A 6,000-nucleotide genomic window follows, 5' to 3' on the forward strand; every position below is an offset into this window, starting at 1 on the left:
ACTATAAAAAAAACAAAAAAAAACACCTTTAGAGGCCATTTTTCCCCGCAAAGCGGGGGTTGGCCTTTTTCGGGCACCGTGGTTGTTGTTGTTTTTTGTTTGTCCCCTTTTTGAAGCAATGCAAAGTTTTACGGCCGGATGCCCTTCCTGCCGCCAACCGTTTTTGTCGCCTTTTACGACAAGCAGGGAATTACCAGTGAACTGGTACTCAATTTGCCGACCTCGGAAGGATGAAACAGGCTGAGTCAACCCCCCTGGTGTTAGATTCAGCGATCGACCAGGATTCGAACCCAGGATCCTAGGTTTATCCTAAGCTGGCACCCTAGCCGCTAGCCCAACACCACGCTAAATTATACAAGGGACTAGAAAATGTAAAAGTTTCATGATATTTGTTATATTATATCACCTTTATCTCTCAATATTGTTGAAATGAAGATCAAATAGCTGTATGTTGAAATATGTTGAAAAGTCAAAACTTTACATGGGGTGTACTTACTTTTTCACGTGACTGTATGTATATATATATATATATATATATATATATATATATATATATATATATATATATATATATATATATGTATATATATATATATATGTATATATATATATATATATATATATATATATCCAAATGACTCCATGGTAAGATCTCCAACCTTTAATTGAACAAACAATGACTCAACGTTTCGATTAACAACATGTGAAGCCACACGCCTCCGTTAATCTTCCTCAAGAGTGATAAAATCATCTCAACATCCCCTTATATGCAAAGTGGGCGGGGTATATGCAAAGTGGGGTGGGCAAAGCTTGACAGCCAATGAAACCGTATCACACCGCTCTCGTGAACGGAGACGTTATTGACCAAATTCAAAAATCAACCGCATATTAACGGCTTAAAATAATCCTGTAAGCAATGCTGGATTATAACTCGTCTTTAGAAAATCAGGAACAATAATTACGTTTAATTAAAAGTTAAACTTGTAAACAATTAAATTGTAAATTAAATTAAAACTGCAAATATCTTAAAGCAAAAAAAAAAAAAAAAAAATCTTTGCTTATAATTATTGGCGAAAGCCATGGGCAGGACATTGCCAAGAGATGCCGTCATTACACCAACCTTGTGGAGCGGACCGAAGTAACGAAGGCACATCTTCGGTTTAACCATCTCTGTTTGGAACAGAACATTCTTCCGAAGCCTCTACATTTCAGACCTCCCATGCCGGGTTTGAAAGCTAAGCAGATCATGCAGGCAACAGGACGGAGGTTTCTTCGTTTGCGCATTTCAAACTGCCACCATCGCCTCGCTAAACGGTATGACCATGTGCAACAGTTGGCTCATACTATTGCGCCAAGACTACCTTGCGAGTTATGGGATCGAGTACAACGGAGAGCTCACACTTTCGCGGAGCACACTCGGACATCGGTGGAGAAACGACATCAACGAAAGTTCACAGCATTGGTTGATGAAACCACACATCGCATGACTCCCGTCGTTGACGTGAACATTCTTCGGAACCGGTGGGTGGTTAACAGGTCGAGTACGCAGCTCTCGGAGGCACAAACCAGCTTGTTGCAGAAGGGCCTTAATTTTGCCATCACTCCCCGATTTGTTCCTAAAGACACCATTGTATCACGGGTGGAATCTGCGATGATGAATCTTGATAACACCACCAAGAACGAAATCAGATCACGAGTGGCTGCTGTTTTACTTCGCCCTCCGCAATTTTCACGCAACAATTTCAATTTGGACCCGAAAGAACAACAAGCTTTACGAGAGTTACGCAACATGGATGACGTGGTGTTCTTACCAGCGGACAAAGGACGGGCAACGGTGCTCATGGATCGTCTTGTATACACGAACAAAATGCAGGATATGTTGGCGGACCAAAGTACTTATGAACGGTTAACCGCAGATCCAACGAAGAAGGAGGAACGCAGGTTAAACTCAATGCTTTCCAGATTAAAAGCGACTGGTAGACTATCAGCTGCGGCGTACAAACGTCTTTACAGCAGTAAGGGCGTGGCTCCCAGGGCATACGGGCTCCCGAAAGTGCACAAAGAGGGATTTCCGCTCCGGTTAATCGTTTCCTGTATTAATGGTCCGTCATATGCTCTATCCAAGTTTTTGGCAAACATTTTGAAGCATTTGGTGGGGACAACAGAGCGAACCGTGCACAATAGCACAGCATTTGCTGAAAGAGTGAAGCAGCTCACCATCGAGGCACACGAGACCATGGTTTCGTTTGATGTTGTGTCTTTATTTACCAACGTGCCCATAGCCCTGGCGATTGAGGTGGCAGACCGGCGTTTGATGGAGGATGATCGATGGAAAGAGACTGCGGGAGCTTTAAGCCCGATGGACGTCTGTGACATGCTTTCTACCTGCCTCTCTTCCACCTACTTTGTATTTAATGAGGTATATTACAAGCAGGTTTATGGCACCGCTATGGGTTCCCCGGTATCGGCTGTGATTGCCAACATGGTGATGGAGGATTTGGAGGAACGCACCATTCCAGCCTTGTTAGTGCAACCACGTGCTTGGTTCCGGTACGTGGATGACACATTTGTCATCTGTCACTCTGATGAGGTGGGCATCATCCATGAGACCATAAATAAAACTTTTTCCTCCAGTAATTTCACCATTGAAGAGGAGAAAAATGGAGCCCTTCCCTTTCTGGATACACTCGTCGCAAGGGATCCCAAAGGAGCCTTAAAGGTAACGGTGTACAGAAAACCAACACACACTGATCGCTACCTTGATTTCAAGTCTTGCCATCCAATGGAACACAAAAGATCGGTGGTGCACACCCTCTCAAAAAGAGCACGTGATTTACCATCCACCTTTGAAGACAAGATGAGTGAGGTGGACCATCTTCAAAATGTGTTAAGGGCAAATGGTTATCCTGACAGCTTGCTACCCAACAGGAAAACGATAAGGGCTTCCCCACACAACAGGCTGAGACCGAGAGAACAACCAAAGGGTTTGTGTGTTCTCCCTTTTGTACCGGGGGTTTCACAGAGGGTCGGCAGAATTTTGAAATCGGCAGGAGTGAGGGTGAGTTTCACATCGGTTTTCACCCTTCGCCAAGCCCTATGAGGGTCAAGGACAAGCTTCCGAGGAAGGATAGGTCAGGGGTGGTATACGTAGTGCCCTGTGGTTGTGGAGCTGTGTATGTGGGTGAAACCGGGAGGACCTTAGGTCAACATATTGCTGAACACCAAAAAGCATTTGAATGTAATTTTCCCAGCAGATCTGCTATTGCCAAACACGGCCTTAAGGAAGGCCACACACCTTTATGGGACAGGGTTAATATTTTGGGTTCCACACCCAACAGAAACAGAAGACGTGTTTTGGAGGCTTGGCACACAGAAGAAACAGTTACCTCGATCACACAAGAGGTAGTTGACTTACCGGTAGCGTTTGACCCACTCTTGTGTAAACGAAGCAGGCATTCCATACTTTGAACAACGAGTCCACATAATATGTCACACAAGGTTTTTATTCGGACAATTTGCCCCCTCCCCCTCCCCCCCTCCCTCCAAACCACCCCTCTCCCAACCCCCCCCCCCTCTGCTTCCACCACCCTCTGGTTTCCGCCCCCATTCTATCCCCCCCTATAACCCCCAACCATCCCGCATTCCCGTTTACCGCATAGGGCCAGATGTGATGATCTTGATATTATGGCAATTTTATTTTATCTAAAAAAAAAGAAAAAAAAAAAAAGAAAAAGTTTTTGCTTTAAGATATTTGCAGTTTTAATTTAATTTACAATTTAATTGTTTACAAGTTTAACTTTTAATTAAATGTAATTATTGTTCCTGATTTTCTAAAGACTTGAGTTATAATCCAGCATTGCTTACAGGATTATTTTAAGCCGTTAATATGCGGTTGATTTTTGAATTTGGTCAATAACGTCTCCGTTCACGAGAGCGGTGTGATACGGTTTCATTGGCTGTCCAGCTTTGCCCACCCCACTTTGCATATATCCCGCCCACTTTGCATATAAGGGGATGTTGAGATGATTTTATCACTCTTGAGGAAGATTAACGGAGGCGTGTGGCTTCACATGTTGTTAATCGAAACGTTGAGTCATTGTTTGTTCAATTAAAGGTTGGAGATCTTACCATGGAGTCATTTGGATTTACTCCCAACCGCAAATCTTTGCTTATATATATGTATGTATATATATATATATATATATATATATATATATATATATATATATATATATATATATATATATATATATATATATACGTATCTATATATATATATATATATATATATATGTATATGTATATATATACACATATAATATACTAGTGGGGTATGCTTACATATTGTGTAAGCAATAACAAATCGTGCTTCGTACGTATGAAGAGAAGATTGCTGCCCTTGCTCCTTCTTGCCATGTGATTATAGGCAAGCATCATCAACTTGCTGCTAGATATCAATTTAGGTTTATATATTTATTTATTTATTTTATGGACACGTTTACTGTTTTTATGTAGAATCTTTATTGAAGTTTTTATTTCACAATTTACAGTTATATAAATTACAATTTTCAAAAGCTTTATATTGATCGAGGTATTTTATTTTTTATTTTGACGGTTTTTAAATGTAAATTTTCATTTACTGGCACTTTCTGATGGTTGTGGGATTTATCCCAGTGTAGCGGCTTCGATGTCCATTGACACGCCAAATTTCAGCTTTCTGCGACACCCGGAAGGTACCGACCAATAATACAAGTTGGTCAGTGGTTAGATGGAGCTTTATATATACATATACATATACGTATTGTTATGTTTGTGTTGGGTAGGTGATGAAATACCATAGTGGAGATAGCATCGTGTAGGGTAGCATGGACCGCGTGCGAATAAGAAGCCAATCTCGATGTATTTTAATCGAAAAACTGTGAGCTAAAGATTGTTTACGTGTCTTCACATGGGGGGTGGAGATTGTGTTATATAGATAGGGGTTAAGATTAGTTTCCCTGGTATGTGATTGCTCCCTGTGGTTTTTCTCCTAAGTTTTTTTTTCTACCACAAGGCCAGCCATACAAGGCACGCCATTAAACAACAACAATTGACATATGGGCGACAGAAACCCGAACATTCCCGAGCAGAGCCGAACGTTCTCGATAGACAAGTAAACCCTGCCCCACCAACCGACTCAGGAAAAAAGCCATGCCCCGAAGTTCGTCATTGGTCGAGCCCGACCATGGGGTGATTCAGTGGAAATCGGCAGTTGGTCAGGGTGACCTCAGGGTGACATCAGAGCAAGAAGGATCGAGGAGGAGAAGAGGAAGACCACGCTCTCTGTCTCTCTTTCTGCTGCTTCTGGTTGAGCAGTATCATGGGTGTGATATCTGGCTCGTGAGGAAAGCTGTCGGAGCTTTTGTTGGAACTTTTGTCTCAGTCCGCTGCATCTTTCTCGTGTGTGATCTGAGGAGAACTTCTTTGGAGCCGTGTTGCGTTTCGGAGGGAGACAAGGGCGTAAGAGGACTGGCCGCACGAACCCTCTCACGTTTGTGGTGATGTGGAGAGGGACTTCACGCCATCTAGTGCGTTTCCCGCATGAGCGGCTTTGGGTTGCCTTGGGCTGTGACTTCATTTGAATACTCATCGAGACCAAAGCTGAGTGCCAGCAGAAAGGAGGAATTTTATTTTATTTTATCATTCCCTTGTCTCTGTTGAGTCTGCATGTGGAGGTACCTCGATTAGCATTTTATATTTACGTCACCGTTCATTTTTATTCTCTGCTTTATATCATTAAATTGATTGGTGTGCATTTTATTTGCTGTGTCGTGTTTCTTTGTTTGTGGGTTTTGGATAAAACCCCGTGAGGTCCGTGCAGGTAAGACTTTGGTCCCCTCACTCTCGCGCGGTGGTCGCGAGGTAAGACTTCCGTGCAGGTAAGATTTCCTCTGACCAACCTGCGGTGTTCACCGTTCTGGCTGACAGGATAGTATACATATATTTGCACATATATACCTA

At 42.5% G+C, this 6,000-nt stretch overlaps 1 protein-coding gene across 6 annotated transcripts in view; it reads left to right on the forward strand.

The window, feature by feature from the left end:
• Positions 1 to 6,000, forward strand: part of LOC137425430 (nuclear factor 1 A-type) — a 424,396-nt gene that overhangs the window by 18,599 nt on the left and 399,797 nt on the right. The gene's annotated exons all lie outside the window — the stretch shown is intronic.

The sequence above is a fragment of the Myxine glutinosa genome, chromosome 1 (genome assembly GCF_964187855.1).
Source record: "Myxine glutinosa chromosome 1, kmMyxGlut1.1, whole genome shotgun sequence".
NCBI classification, from domain to species: Eukaryota; Metazoa; Chordata; class Myxini; order Myxiniformes; family Myxinidae; genus Myxine; species Myxine glutinosa.